We start from the raw sequence: 17,058 nt of genomic DNA, 5'->3' as shown, positions 1-17,058 counted from the left end.
TGCACATTATGTTTAGAGCGATTGTGCAACGGCATGGCAGTATGGACTCTGAAACCAAAAGGAGGTATAAATGGATTTGCGATAATCCTAAATTAATTGGCTATCTCACAATTTCCGCTAGATAAGATTTCATTTTGTTCTGACTGCACATTATGTTTAGACGGATTTTGCAACTGCATGGCAATACGGACTCTGAAACCAAAAGGAGGTATAAATAGATTTGCGATAATCCTAAAGTATTTGGCTATGTCACAATTTTCGCTTGATAAGATTTCATTTTGTGGTGACTGCACATTATGCTTAGAGCGATTGTGCAACTGCATGGCAGTATGGACTCTGAAACCAAAAGGAGGTATAAATGGATTTGCGATAATCCTAAAGTACTTCGCTATCTCACAATTTTCGCTTGATAAGATTTCATTTTGTGGTGACTGCACATTATGTTTAGAGGGATTGTGCAACTGCATGGCAGTATGGACTCTGAAACCAAAAGGAGGTATAAATGGATTTGCGATAATCCTAAAGTAATTTGCTATCTCACAATTTTCACTTGACAAGATTTCATTTTGTGGTGACTGCACAGTATGTTTAGAGCGATTGTGCAACTGCATGGCAGTATGGACTCTGAAACCAAAAGGAGGTATAAATGGATTTGCGATAATCCTAAAGTAATTGGCTATCTCACAATTTCCGCTAGATAAGATTTCATTTTGTTCTGACTGCACATTATGTTTAGACGGATTTTGCAACTGCATGGCAGTATGGACTCTGAAACCAAAAGGAGGTATAAATAGATTTGCGATAATCCTAAAGTAATTGGCTATCTCACAATTTTCGCTTGATAAGATTTCATTTTGTGGTGACTGCACATTATGCTTAGAGCGATTGTGCAACTGCATGGCAGTATGGACTCTGAAACCAAAAGGAGGTATAAATGGATTTGCGATAATCCTAAAGTAATTGGCTATCTCACAATTTCCGCTAGATAAGATTTCATTTTGTTCTGACTGCACATTATGTTTAGACGGATTTTGCAACTGCATGGCAGTATGGACTCTGAAACCGAAAGGAGGTATAAATAGATTTGCGATAATCCTAAAGTAATTGGCTATCTCACAATTTTCGATTGATAAGATTTCATTTTTTGGTGACTGCACATTATGTTTAGAGCGATTGTGCAACTGCATGGCGGTATGGACTCTGAAACCAAAAGGAGGTATAAATGGATTTGCGATAATCCTAAAGTAATTGGCTAACTCACAATTTTTGCTAGATAAGATTTCATTTTGTTCTGACTGCACATTATATTTAGACGGATTTTGCAACTGCATGGCAGTATGGACTCTGAAACCAAAAGGAGATATAAATAGATTTGCGATAATCCTAAAGTAATTGGCTATCTCACAATTTCCGCTAGATAAGATTTCCTTGTGCGGTGACTGCACATTATGTTTAGAGCGATTGTGCAATTGCATGGCAGTATGGACTCTGAAACCAAAAGGAGGTATAAATCGATTTGCGATAATCCTAAAGTAATTGGCTATCTCACAATTTCCGCTAGATAAGATTTCATTTTGTTCTGACTGCACATTATGTTTAGACGGATTTTGCAACTGCATGGCAGTATGGACTCTGAAACCAGAAGGAGGTATAAATAGATTTGCGATAATCCTAAAGTAATTGGCTATCTCACAATTTCCGCTAGATAAGATTACATTTTGTGGAGACTGCACATTATGTTTAGAGCGATTGTGGAACTGCATGGCAGTATGGATTCTGAAACCAAAAGGAGGTATAAATGGATTTGCAATAATCCTAAAGTAATCGGCTATCTCACAATTTCCGCTAGATAAGATTTCATTTTGTATTGACTGCACATTATGTTTAGACGGATTTTGCAACTTCATGGCGGTATGGACTCTGAAACCAAAAGGAGGTATAAATAGATTTGCGATAATCCTAAAGCAATTGGCTATCTCACAATTTTCGCTAGATAAGATTTCATTGTGCGGTGACTGTACATCATGTTTAGAGCGATTGTGCAACTGCATGATGATATGGAGTCTGAAACCAAAAGGAGGTATAAATAGATTTGCGATAATCCTAAAGTAATTGGCTATCTCACAATTTCCGCTAGATAAGATTACATTTTGTGGTGACTGCACATTATGTTTAGAGCGATTGTGCAACTGCATGGCGGTATGGACTCCGAAACCAAAAGGAGATACAAATAGATTTGCGATAGTCCTAAAGTAATAGGCTATCTCACAATTTTCGCTAGATAAGATTTCATTGTGCGGTGACTGCACATTATGTTTAGAGCGATTGTGCAACTGCATGATGGTATGGAGTCTGAAACCAAAAGGAGGTATAAATAGATTTGCGATAATCCTAAAGTAATTGGCTATCTCACAATTTCCGCTAGATAAGATTACATTTTGTGGTGACTGCACATTATGTTTAGAGCGATTGTGCAACTGCATGGCGGTATGGACTCCGAAACCAAAAGGAGATACAAATAGATTTGCGATAGTCCTAAAGTAATTGGCAATCTCACAATTTCCGCTAGATAACAATTCATTTTATGGTGACTACACATTATGTTTAGAAAAATTGTGCAACTGCATGGCAGTATGGACTCTGAAACCAAAAGGAGGTATAAATAGATTTGCGATAATCCTAAAGTAATTGGCTATCTCATAATTTCCGCTAGATAAGATTTTACCCCTACCAGGGCAGATACTATTGGTTTATGGCTCAAAATAACAAAAAAATCCACATTTTGCTTGGCACAATCTACTTCGTTGATTGAAAAGGGTACTCGAACCTTAAATTTTTTCTTCGGATAATCACTCTCCCAATATTCCTACGCAACTTTAACTCCGACTACATACGAATTGACTGAAATTACCAATCAACTATAACTGCCAGTTTTTCTCAAGTTCCCCCCAATTAGACGGTGTTTCCCCCCTTTGTCTAAGATTATGGAAATTGTGTAGTCCTAGTTGGCTGTGACGAATAATGTTAAAGTTAATAACCATTACATGTTTGACATCAAATAAAAATTTGAGATGGTTTTCAAAATTTTAGTTTTTCAGTTTTGCTTTGCCCAGTATTGGGCAGAGTTGCTTTTTGCTTATCGTTAATTACTACAAATGGTTTAGCCTTTCACCAATGATCTCAAATTTCCTTCCAATGTTGTGTAAGTAAAATACCATATGTTTCATTAAATCTTGGAAAATCTGTGCTCCCAATGTGGAGCAACTATTGATTTGTAGTACTTTCACTGGTGAGCTGCTTAAACGCAGAGAAGTATACGCGGTAAAATGTCAATTTTCTTCAAATTCACTATCCATTCCGCTATACGATATTTTAAAGTGAATATAGTATGTTTTTTTCTACTTTCATGGTATCTAAGTCTCTGAGTGTGTGCCAACCCTGACCAAAAATCAGCCAAGAGGTGTCACTTTGCAAATTTTGGCTGACATATTCGACTAAAATTGAAATTCTCTAATGTCCGCCGAGTAAATTTTTCGTCCCAAAAAATTTCCCTGTAGACCCATCTAAAAGCTTATGCCAACAGTATATTTGTACTACTGTGTGAGCAGAAAGCTTCTTTGTTTTTAAACAGTTCGTGGTAACGAACTGTAAGCAAGGAGTGACTCGGCTCAATAGTGACCAAAACTCTAATTTTTTATACCAATAGATACATAAAAAGAGTTGGATTTTTATGCTGAAATCAAATATATAAGTTCCGTCAAGTTTAGTCATACTTATCAAAAGTTACAAGCCTGAGGAAATTCATCTTATTTTCAAAGAAAGGGGGAAACACCCACTAAAAGTCATAGAATCTAAATGAAAATCACAACATCAGATTTAGCGTATCAGAGAACTCTACTGTAGAGGTTTCAAGATCCTATCTACAAAAATGTAGAATTTTGTTTTTGTTTTTTTTTTTGCCGGAAAAAAGGTCACGGATGCGTGTTTATTTGTTTCTTGCTCTTTTTCACCAGGGGTGATCGTATCTACCCAGTGATTCTAGAATATCGCGAGAGGACTCATTCGAACAAACATAAAAAGTTCTAGTGATGATTTTAAGTGACCCAAAAAATTGGAGGGCAACTAGGCCCCCTCCCACGCTCATTTTTTCCCAAAGTCACCCGATCAAAATTTTTAAGATAACCATTTTGTTCAGCATAGTCGAAAGTTCTAATAATTATGTCTTTGAGGATGACTTAATCCCCCAGAGTCCCCGGGGGAAAGGCTGCAAGATACGAACTTTGCCCATTGTTTACATATAGTATCGGTAATTGCGAAGCATATAGACGTTTTCAGGGGGGATTTTTTTCTGGTGGGGTCAGGGGAAGGGGTTACCTGGGAGTATCTTTTAACGGAGGAATTTTTCATGGGGGAAGGAATTTTCCATGAAGGGGGTGCCGGGTTTCTCAGCATTATTTAAAAAAGATCAGAAACTAAATATAAAAAACCCGTTTTTACAACTGAACGTAAGTAACGACATTAAAACCTAAAAAGAACATAAATTATTACGTATATAAGGGGGTTCTCCCCTCGTCAATACCTCACTCTTTACGCTAAAGTTTTTTTTAGCACTTTCAATAGAGATATTTAATCTAATTAAACGGCTTTAAATTCTTCTTTCTTAAAGAATTGGAACACAGTTCGAGCTTTAGCGTACAGAGCAAGGTATTGACGAGGGGGAGAACCACCGCATATACGTAATAATTTATGTCCGTTTTCAGATTTAACGTTGCTCCTTGCTTTAAGTTGAAAAACTTGTTGTTTTTTTGTTTAATTATTTTAAAGACGGTCTATCGGATCGAAGAACACATTTTTCCTCTCCAATCCAAAATTGAAACAGACCTATTATTCACACACATGAGGGCATTATCGTTCTATTTCACGAATGTAATCGCTAGTTCGAAAGAAAATATTACTGTTACCAAGTTTTGTTACCATATCAAAATGTGACTTCTGTTTCTGTATTACTTATTAATCACATTGTAACAATACCCTATTAACCCTAGTTTGCTCTAAACTAAAAAGGATTTCAATATTTGAATTTTCTTGAATATAAAGGCACTACTGTTCCAGCCAAGCCCGTAACCAGAGGGGGAGTTACGGGCGTATGAACCCTCCCCAAAATGTTTGTCTGACTCGTAAAAACGTAACAAAAATGGATATAAACAAATTTTGTATGTGTTTTTTGAGGGTTTTTTGTGTAGCTCCCCCCCCCCCGAATTTTTTTTTTATTAAAACTCCCTCCGCAAAAAAAAATCCTGGGTACGGCCTTAGTTCCAGCGGTCTGCATGATCCGGTTGCCTAAGCACAATTCGACTTCCGTTAGAGGCTACCGAAATTACTTCTTGAATATACCATGAATATCTTCATGGAATTTCATGGTGCTCGTTTTGAATTTTAAAATATAGTATAGGAACAATCATTTACATGAAGATGCTATTGTTCCATTAGGCGGAGTGAATCTGGTTTTTCAAAGTGAAATTTGATTTTTTTTTTTTTTATCCTAGCTGTATTACTTTATATTAAACTCGTTGTAAAATAGCTAATTGACTTCTACGTTTCATTTTTGTAATATATTTTTTTTTATATATGTGCACGATCTTGTCAGCTTAACCATATTATTCGTGAACAATTTATATTTATGGGAGGCTTTGATTTACAAGCAAAGGAGATGATGAGTACGATATATGGTAGATAAGCGAGGAAGATTATTGAAAAGATAATGCTAATGATAATGAAAAGATAATGAAGATTATTGAAAAGATAATTTGACAAAACTAAGTTTTTTTATTTAATATCTGTTCATGTTTAATGTTAGATCCAGTATATTTCAGGGAGTATGCCTCCAGAATCATAGTTTTTATATTTTTCCAATCTTTCTCATTGGATTAACTATTTGTAATTTCAATCTTACATCCTGTTGTACCACAAAAAGACATCAGGTTTCTTGTAATATTTTTAAGAACATCGATTCGACCAGCTTTCTAAACCTCCATTTTAGGGGGGTGGTAGAATAATTAGGAGACCATAGAGTCCTTAAATCAAGCAGGACCACATTTGCTAATATTCAATCTAATGTGATCTGTTAAAAATAAGATTTGTAGCTACACCTGCGAAAAATATGATATTAGAATATCCTCGCATTACTCCTAACGGTTTTAAATTAGCTCCCAAGTGAAAAAACAAAAAAACAACGACCCCAGGATTTAATTTTTTTGAAAATAGTTTCTGCGCGATCTAAATTCCAAGAAGGTATTCCATTTCTTACCTTTCTAATGCAGCTAATTATGTTCATTGGAATTTGAAACTATTTCATTTTGAATTAATCATTTGCAAGAGTTTGGATAGTTTCCCAAGATTCGGAGTTCAACGATGCGTTCAAGGTGGTTCAACAGGATCTACGTCAGAGCCTACCTTTCTTCGAATATGTGTTAATGTATCCTTTTATATAGTACATAAACAATAAAATTTTCGACTGAGATAGATAATTTCAGAGACCACACTGCCTTTCCATGACGATAAAATAAAAGTTCAAAATAGGATAAAATCCTTTTTAATAGACAGTGTATAGAAATTCACAAAAAAATACCAGATATTTCGGTCACATATACAGTGACCGTCATCAGTAGCGAAACTAAACTTTGATGACGGTCACTGTATATGTGACCGAAATATCTGGTATTTTTTGTGAATTTCTGTACACTGTCTATTAAAAAGGATTTTATCCCTTTTTTGAACTTTTATTGTTATTTCAACTGAGAGTAAGGAGCAACATTAAAAACTAAAACAAACTGAAAATATTCCGTATATGAGGAAGCTGCCTAGTTTCCTAGTGCCTTAAAAATACTTTTTATTCCAATTCAATGGCCCTTGCGTTTCAGAAGCGGTTCTTAAAGATTGGGGCAAAATGTCAAACTTGAGCGTAAAGAGCGAGGAATTGAGGAGGGGGCAGCCTCCCTTATATAAGGAATTATTTATGAGCATTTTAAGTTTTAATTTACTCCTTGATTTCATTGAATTTTTTTTATCCTTCTCCCCTCCGTGGAAAATTAACCCTCGGAAAATATCCCCCGCAGAAAATTCTCTCCCCCCAAAAATTCCTTATGTTTCCCAATAACAAATACTGTGTGTAACCAATTGGCGAATTCCATAGCTTAAATCCCTTTTCCCAGGGGATGTGGGGGGATGTGTCATCCCTAAAGGCATACCTATTTGACGTTACAGCTATGCTGAATAAATTGACTATCTCAAAACTTTGATCGGATGTCTTTGGGGAAAAAAGGTGCGGGAAGGAGGCTAGCTGCCCTCCAATCTTTTTGATCCCTCAAAAATGGCACTAGAACTTTTAATTGTCATTTGAATAATCCCTCTACAGATCTTTTACGACCCTTAGTTCGAAACGTGCACCCCTGAGAGAAAAGATAAATCAAAACGCACCCGTAATTTTTGTTTTTGTAAAAAATAAGAAAAAATTACATTTTCCTAAATAGGAGCTTGAAATCTCTACAATAGGGTTATCTAATATGCTGAACAAATAAACAATCATCCATGGTCTTCCTTCTGGCAATAAAATACAAATTCCACATTTTTGTAGATAGGAGCTTGAAAACTGTAGTAGATGATGTAGATAGAAGTTCTGATATGCTGCATCTGATGGTATGATTTTCATTAAAATCCCTTGATGTTTTGGGGGTCCCCCTTTTTGAAAATCAGACAAAGTTTCTCAGGCTCTTAGCTTTTAATGGGTAAAATTAAACTTGATGAATTTTATATTTTTAGAATCGGCATAAAAACTCAATTCTTTAATGTATTGATATCAAAATTCTTTTTTTAGAGTTTCGGTTACTATTGGGCCGAGTCGCTCCTTACTTATAGTTACCACGAACTGTTTGAAAATGAGTAATTCTTGTTAACCTCGGGACTAAAGTAAAAATTTGGAATTGTCAGGCTAAGGCTCGTTTAGCTGTTTTAGGCCTTTAGGGCAAAAGAGGCAAGGAAGGGCAATTTTCTGCCGCTTGAAACACTTTCAGTTCTTAGTAAGGGAAATAAAGCTCGTTGTAGCCGTTCTAATAAGCCATCTCTATAAATTATATTATTACTGGTTCGATCACTGCTATAAAAAAAAAAATGCACACGTGACACTTTTGTGTGTTACAAAATTTTGTATTTTTGTGGCTAGGGACGTTGAAGTCCCTTTGATAGGTTTCTTGGGTATCCAGAAAATTTATTAAGCAATTTTATTGAGATCAGATCAGTTTTTGGGGCTCTTCCCCCACTTTTGGTATTTTTTTCCCCAAAATTATCATGCAAGTGATTTGTATATGTATAATTAAACTTTAAAAAATTCTAGATATTTTAGATAAAATGAAATGAAGATTCTATAGCTGTGCGTGCATATTATTTCAATTTTTTTTTTGCAGGTCAATCTATACCTAACAATTCGCTATCATGAACTCTTTAACTAATCTCCACTCCATCTGATGAGAAAAGGGTATAGAGTGTCACAAGAAGTTCTTTTTTAGGTTTTTAGAATACAATATGCACAAACCAGGCATTTTGACAAGGGCAGTATAGTGTCAAAGGACCACATGTAACTCATGACAAGTTTCTGTAAAAAACAAAAACAAAAAAAAACGGTAAATTTTTACCAAATCATATCATTGACTTACGAATAAAGTGAATATACCACTCGACACCTTTTTTATGCTCTTTCCAAATATAATAATCCTTTTTGTCGGAAATGAATTTTACCCTTACCGCTATATACCAATTCAGGGTATATATTTGCACACTAGGGGGGTGGGGGCAAAGTTTAAACTTACCTCCCATTTACATCAGAAATAAAATTTGCCCCCCCCCCCCTAATGCACAAATATATACCCTGAATTGGTATATATAGAGGTGGGGGTAGCATTCATTTCCGACCAAAAAAATTATTATATTTGGAAAGAGCATAAAAAAAGGCATTGGGTGGTATATTCACTTTATTCGTAAGTCAATAATATGATTTGGTAAAGATTTACCAAAAAATCACCCACTCTTTCTGCCATCCGTATTCTTACACTTTTGTCTTAATCCATTTCCAACATAAATTTAATGAAAGGATTGATTGCTCTAAGTTTCTTGAATAAACATTGAATAATATTCAAGTTGAAGGAGATCAAGGTTTCTGATTTTAGCATGAAAATCTAGTAAAAGTAGTTAGAAAATTCTAGTTTACTGCCTGTATATGATCACCTGATGGCATTATTCCAAAATTACTATCGTTAAGTTACTGTCACTCACTGTTTTCTAAGATGACACAAGAAAATAACACGTGGATTGATTTTAAATAAGCTTTTTTGTTTTGTACTAACTAGAAAGACTAGTATCTCACAGAAAAGGGCGAGGTATTCCTGCTTCTCTGGGGCGCTTTGCTTTGATCTCTATCCAAAGAGTTTCTCTGACTCCTTTGACTAGCAGTAGCCTTTCTAGATGGCAGAGGTGAGATTCTTGGACTCGGTCCTTCGGAATGGCTTTTACAGAAGGATCCGTAATTCTTTATTGACGGAGACCCGTTCTAAAAACGGAACATACATTACTAGTACACTAGGCTACTACCCTTTAAAGCTTCTTATGAAGTAATTTTTTAATGAGGAACAAATCCTTATAAAACTAATAATTTAAAGTTTTAACGAAGTCTCTTAACAGTTCTTTGAACAAGCTAGCCTAACAGGACACGCTGTTTGAATCGTGCATTAAAGACATAACTCTTGACATTTTTTTTAAACCGTAGATTTAGTAGAGTCTTCATTACATTTTTCTTGGGTTTGATTCAGAGTCTGAACCCAACTTTCCAAAATTGGCTTCTGTCCTAAAGCGAAAAAGGAGTTCGAAGTTACTAGTAAGCTATATGAAAAATTCCGATAATGCTATATTTCAAATGAGGAGAGATTGAAGGGGACACTTCTTTGGGTGAACTCAAAGACATAAACAAGTAATGTGTTTCTGTTTTCGATGGTCCTTCTCTCGCCAAAGTTTGTGCAAGAAAATTTGAGCCTTCAGTTCGAAACTTGGGTATAAGTCAAAATTTCCTGACAAGCAGGATTCAAGCCGAAATATCTCATTTAATTGCCTAATCCAAAACCGTAGTTACCGACTAGAAAGGTTGCGGAGTAAATAATCAAAAAAAAAAAAAAAAAAAAAAAAAAAAAAAAAAAAAAGGAACTCTTCACACAACTATATTACACGCACAAAATTTAAGCAAAATCATACATAAGCCGTGTCAGCAGAGAAAAATACAAGTGCGTCAGGGTTTTGGCACGAGCACGCCTTTCAATTTCATCGCATTTTGCGGTAGGATCAATGATCCCGAACCTTTGGCATAAGGAGGTGTTGGACTTCCAGGGCAAGATCATGGGCATAATTCCTAACAGATATTTTGCAAGCTTTAAGTATTTAGTATGAAGTTGTCGCTTTTCGGACTGTGTAAGCAGATCAAATAAAGGAGAAATGCAAAGAAAATGCAGTGTTACCATTGCGTTAAAAAGTCTCGCCAGAATCCTTTTGCTCACAATATTTTTCAGAGCTACCACTTTTGCATACCCGATGCGCATGCCTCGATATGCCGAGGACGAAACCAGACCACGCAGCATTCTAATGTCAGATTCGTGCTGATTTCCGAGATACTTAATTGTCGCTGATTGAACAACAGCAGGACCATCGCAAACCGAAAGAAGAGTTTTCGCTCCATCTGTACAGTTAAGTACTACAAATTATGTCTTAGACATATTAACACGGAGACCAATATCTTTGTAAAGGTTAACCAGCAGCTCAAGATTTTCTTCTAAAAGCGACAGCAAAGAACTTGGTATAAGGAGGTCATCCGCATAGGATAACAAACTCAAATCTACACCATCAAGAAAGTAGCTACCATGGATATGCTTAGTAGCGTTGTCAATTGCCGCATTAAATAAAACCGGGCTAATTGCTGATCCTTGCCTGATTCCTTTCTTGAGATGTATTTCCTCTGTAAGAATAGGTACAGATCTTCCTTCACGTTCCATTATACCGTTACAAACACGAATAACACTATTATTATACCAAAAATACAGGACCTTAGCTATGCTGGGATCAATCCCATTCTCTAGAATAGTTAGAAGAAACTGTGAGTGCAAAACTGAATCAAAAACTGCAGCTATATCGACACTGCACATGTAGAGAGTTGTCTTTGACTCGGTTACTCGCCTAAAAGTCTTGTTCATTAATCTATGCGCCGTTGCACAACCATGACAGGCCTTAAAACTAAACTGCTTAAAACCCGTAACACAAGACCGGACTAGATGCGGCAACAGAATTCTTTCGAAAACCTTACCAAGAACCGAAGAAACTGTTATGGGGCGAAACGAGGAATATATGCTTTTGTCACCCCTTTTTTTCTGTCAATTAGTTGTTTTTCCACAACAAAAATTCTGCGGGACCATACCAGTGTTCAGACACATAAAAAAAGCAATACAATCAACTCAAAAAGAAGCTTCGAACCTAACCTAAGGTGCTCACTTTTAATTTTATCAAATCATTATTGCTTTCCCTTTTTTCAATTTCATAACAACAGCTATAATTTGACCAGCACTCACATTGATTAAGCTACGGTGATTAGGGTAAACCTGTGGTGAGGCTTGAAGTCTTTTTTTATGTTCCGTATTCAAGGTTAGGTCCACGAATTCAAGCCCATTCCGGTAGTGATTTTCTCACTCCTCACTGGGTATTTTTACATCACCATCTGTACTTCATTTCTGTAAATTTAACAATCACCACAGCTTTTCGGGTGAATCTGACAGAGATTTTGATAACATTCCCACATTTCGCACTTGCAGCTCATCAACTATTGGACTATAGACCTTTTTAGACTCGCGAAATAACCGGAACAGCGTCCCGAATCTAGGTCGACCATGCAAAATCCATTCTCAATAGCACTATTTGGCAGGATTTTTTGCTGCCTTTACTTGTGGCTTTGACGATCCCGGCTTTCGCGAGCCAAGACGAACTCTCGAAACAGGTACGGCGTAATTATGTGCTACTTTCATACTATGAATTAATTCCTCAGTAAAAATATTAAGTCCCGTTCGGTCTTCAAAACAACCGTGTTGAAGTAGCTGAAACGGGATCTTAGTTTTCGAAAGCACAGAATCTAGAACAGTTCTACATATATATATATATATATATATATATATATATATATATATATATATATATATATATATATATATATATATATATATATATATATATATATATATATATATATGTATATATATATATATATATATATATATATTTATTATATATATATATATATATATATATATATATATATATATATATATATATATTATATATATATATATATATATATATATATATATATATATATATATATATGTGTGTGTGTGTTTGTTAGAATGAGTGCTAAATTTGTCCCATCTGTGTTAAAACGTCATTTTGTCTTCCTTAATTTATAACATCATGACTTGCAAGTATGTACTTTAGTTCCAAGTGCTTAGGTTGCTGTATAAAAATATATTTAAGGAGTACTAAAAATTTGTTAGGAGAACAAAGTGTAATTGAAATGCAACGTGAACTAGTACTTGTTCTAAGTTCAAAGGATGATTTTCTGTTAAATTTGTATTTTATTAAGAACTTTTGGTTCTATTAAAATGAAAAAATAATACGTTTTCTACAGCTTGCGTTTAATAAGCTAGGTTCTGTTGGAATCTTTCCTGGTTGTTTTCAGTTCAATTTATCACTGACTCTGACTAGTCTGTTAATAGATCACACAGTCAGTAGCGCAGACTAGATGACAGGGATGGATCAGGTAATTTTTTGTACTGGCCCTCCTTGGCTGGAGTGATTAAGACACTTTCATCTTTTTCTAATGCAAAATTCGCATAATAGTCACATTTGTCTATAATAAACCAAATTTCATGAACAACATGGGTTTTTCTTGATTTTAATGTCACACGTGTAATTCAGAAGCTCAAAACTAAAATGCAGGAAATTGGTTTGAAAGTTGTATCAGCAGTAGTTTGTTCTCATCTCTACTAACAATTAAATAAAAAAATCAAGTTTTTTTAACTGAAAGTAAGGAACGACGTTAAAACTTACAACGAACAGAAATTATTCCGTATATGAAGGGGGCTGTCCTCTCCTCAGTGCCTCGCTCTTTACGCTAAAGTTTTTATTGTTTAAAAAAATAGAGTTGTGAGAAAGTCAAACATTAGCGTAAAGAGCGAGGCGCTGAGGAGGGGCCAGCCCCCTTCATATACGGAATAATTTCTGTTCGTTTTAAGTTTTAACGTCGTTCCTTACTTTCAGTTAAAAAAACTTGTTTTTTTTATTTAATTTTTGAACGTTTTTGAATTAATGCAGGTTTTGATTTTGGCTCACCGTACATGAATAATTAAAACAAAATTTGCATATTATATTTGGTTAAATGGCTTTCTCGAAACTTGTTTAATTTTATTTACGAACGTTTTTATTAGTAATAAATATACGTAACTTAGAATTAACTTACGTAACGAACTTCTATATTCATAAATTTTTAACACGTATATTAGGGGGTTCGCCCCTAGTCAATACCCTGCTCTTTAAACTATAGTTCGAATTTTTTTTCCAGTTCTTTAAAAATGACCTCTTAATCACAATCAGTTGATCAGTTGAAAAACTTGTTTTTTTTTATTTAATTCCTGATCTTTTTCTTTAATAATGCTGGGAAATCCGGCGCCCCCTTCATAGCAATGTCCCTTCCCCCATGAAAACTTCCTTCATGGAAAGATCCTTCCATATAGCCCCCGACCCTCTCCTTCCCCCACCTACCAGAAAAAATCTCCTCTGAAAAAGTCTGTATACTTCCCAATAACCAATACTATATGTTAACATTGAGTAAAGTTCATAACTTTCAGCCCTCCCCCTGGGGATTTTGGGGGATCAAGTCATTCTGAAAGACATTTTTATCATATTTTCGACCATTCTGAACAAAATGGCTATCTCAAAATTTTGATCGGGTGACTTTGGGAAAAAAATGAGCGTGGGTGGGGACATTTTGGACATCCATTTTTTTTGGTAAATAAAAATGGTCAATAGAAATTTTTTTTTACGGTCCATTTAGTTATTTCTCTTTTTTCTATTATCAAGGTGTGTTACGGTAAAACAATGGGAAAAAAAAAAAAAAAAAACAAACAAATAAACACGCATCCGTGATTTTTCTTTTTGCAAAATGTATCAAATTACACATTTTTGCAGATAGGAGATGGAAAACTATCCAGTAGGGTTCTCTGATACGCTAAATCTGATAATGTGATTTTCATTAAGGTTCTATGACTTTTAGGGGGTATTTCCCCCTTTTTTCAAAAATAAGCCAAATTTTCTCAGGCACGTAACTTTTGATGGGTAAGATTAAACTTAATGAAACTTATATATTTGAAATCAGAATTAAAATCTGATTCTTTTGATGTATCTATTGGTATCAAAATCCCGTTTCTTAGAGTTTCGGTTACCATTGAGCCGGGTCGCTCCTTACTTACAGTTCGTTACCACGAACTGTTTGATAGGTCAGTTTTGAAGTCGCTGATGGTGTCATAGGGAAGAAAATTAGAAACGTAGGGAAGAAAATTAGAAACGCTGTTGGGAATATTAATGAAAATGCTTTATGTTTAATAGAGAGGAGGAGAGGTCTGTACAAGAATTATTTGAGTTATAGGTCATATGAAAACAAAAGGAATGTAAAGAAAGTAGATAAAGCATTAAGGAAGTGCGTAGAGGAGGCCATGGATAAAATTGTCGAAGATCTGGTAGATGCAGCCAGACGGCATAATAGTAAAATATTGTACTGGCATGTTAATAAATTGAGAAGGAATAGCCAATCTGGACTTGTCCCATTTAAAGATAGGAACAGGAGCACAATTAGTGAGAAGAAAACAGTTAAATAGAAGTGTACAGGATATTTTAAGAATGTGCTAAACCGTGATAGAGTTAAAGGAAAACATATAGAAAAGAATGAAAACGTATATGACACTTTGGATGTACACGAAATTTTTTTTTGTGAGAAAGAATTAGTGACAGCACTAAAAGGGTTAAATAATAATAAGGCCCCAGGTGTTAATAGTGTAGTTAAGTTGTTTTTTTAATATTGTGGTTGTGAGGTTTGAGATATGTGACTTAAGATTATGAATATGATTTTTGAAAAAGGGTAGGCATCTTTCAAATTTAGGAAAACACAAATTAGACCCCTCCATAAGAAAGTGATAAGAGTGAGTGGTAAGTAGAGGCGTTAGTCTGGTTTCTGTAGGAAGGAAATTACTTAGCATGATGGTACTTTTTAGTCCTAGAGATGCTGTAGATAAAGTTTTAAGAGAAAATGAGGGAGGTTTTGAGAAGGGTAGAAGATGCGTCGACTAAATTTTCACTCTCAGATTAATAATTGAGAGTAAGGATCATTTTGATGGACTTAGTCCGAAGGAACCCAGCAAAGTCAATGGGAGAACAAGGAATCAAATGGGGAAGTAAAACCCTCCTAGACTTAGATTATGCTTATGATTTAAGCATCCTAGATAAAAAAAAAAAAATATACTTTTAGAGGTTTTCTGAGTTCAAGGTGCAAAAATAGACTTGAAAATTAATGTTAAGAATGCTAAGTCGCTATACTATCAGTAGTTATTAGGATAAGAAAGTTGCATATATAAAGTTGGAAGGGACAACACTCACATAAAGAGGCGTGATTGTGATGAAAATTGCGCCATACAGTCCAACATATCAAAGAGTTCTTTAGAAGAGGTTTCATTCTAGGACCCCCAAAAAACGAAATCTCGTACTTTTCCCGGGAAGGATGGTCACAGGAGCTTGTTTTTCCTGTTTTATTCTTTTTCTCCCCAAGAGTCAATGTATCGAATTAGTGGTTGCAAAATATCAAGGGGACAGGGGTTATTCTAACGACAGTTTAAAGTTATAGTCTTATAGTGGGACTCAAAGAGTATGATAAAATTATATGGGTAACTTATGGGTAACTATATGGGTAACTTATAATTTACCCATACTCTTTCGCGGGACTTTTAAGTAATAAACAATGCTTAAATACTCTTGTCATATCTACAAAACGAATCTCTAATATTCCTAACAATTGTCACAATTTAAATAAACGTAGTGCATAATGAGACATACAAACACTTGCTAGGTACCACAAGCTTAAAGTGGTCGGTGCAATGATATTACACGATGCAACAGGGTTGGAGTTTCGTCACCTATGTATATGACATATTGGGTAATCCCGTCGTAGTAATTGTTCCCTTCCATTTGAAAGCAACAAACAGTGAACAAAATTGAAGGATTTTTTTATACTTCACGAAATTTCAGTTCTCATGAATAGCATATGACACTCTAAAAGCATCGCGTGATTTTGTGTTGCATACCTTGCATGACAGGACAAAGAAAGTGTTCTAGTGACATTGTGAAAACTAGATTTCTGTATGCTGTTTATATGTGCTTGGGAAAACTTTGATGCTATTCCGTTACGTGTTTAGGTTTTAAATTAACATAATTAATGACTGGATACATTGCAATATTGAAAAACGTTCTCAAAAGTAAAATAATTTTGTTTAGTCACGAAAGCCAGTGTTGACGTGGCTGCTTAATTGTACTAAACTTATTGCATATGTTTCCTAAGAAACTAATGAAGGGCTTAAGTAAATTAACTATATATTTGGTTTATACTTCTCTGACCTTACAATTAGTGTTAAGTTTTTTTTCTTTTATAATTATCTTAATTAATAGCGTGACGGCTGAAACTGACAGCTCACAAGAAAGCAAGTTTACAAACCACAAATTTGGCAGTTAAGACAGGAACAGACTATTGCGAAGGACCCTGGCTTGAGCGATGGTGTCCATCCGCAAAATTTAGGGGGGGGGGATATATTTTTAAAAAACTAAGCATTGGCAAACCTGCCGTTTCTTCATGTTTTTTCAATGAAAATATCAAAATAGGGTATT

At 35.0% G+C, this 17,058-nt stretch overlaps 1 protein-coding gene across 1 annotated transcript in view; it reads right to left on the bottom strand.

Moving 5' to 3' along the window:
* LOC148948481 (uncharacterized) overlaps window positions 1–17,058 on the bottom strand; it is a 168,301-nt gene that overhangs the window by 96,469 nt on the left and 54,774 nt on the right. Inside the window, exon 3 of the mRNA XM_089094940.1 lies at window positions 9,416–9,598. The gene's annotated coding sequence lies outside the window, so the exon portion shown is untranslated. The remainder of the gene's footprint in view (window positions 1–9,415; window positions 9,599–17,058) is intronic.

The sequence above is a fragment of the Artemia sp. Qi Xiang Cuo genome, chromosome 9 (genome assembly GCF_049724085.1).
Source record: "Artemia sp. Qi Xiang Cuo chromosome 9, ASM4972408v1, whole genome shotgun sequence".
In the NCBI taxonomy this organism is placed as follows: Eukaryota; Metazoa; Arthropoda; class Branchiopoda; order Anostraca; family Artemiidae; genus Artemia; species Artemia sp. Qi Xiang Cuo.
The sequence above is the reverse complement of the archived record's forward strand: the minus strand, read 5'-3'. Positions and strand labels throughout refer to the sequence as shown.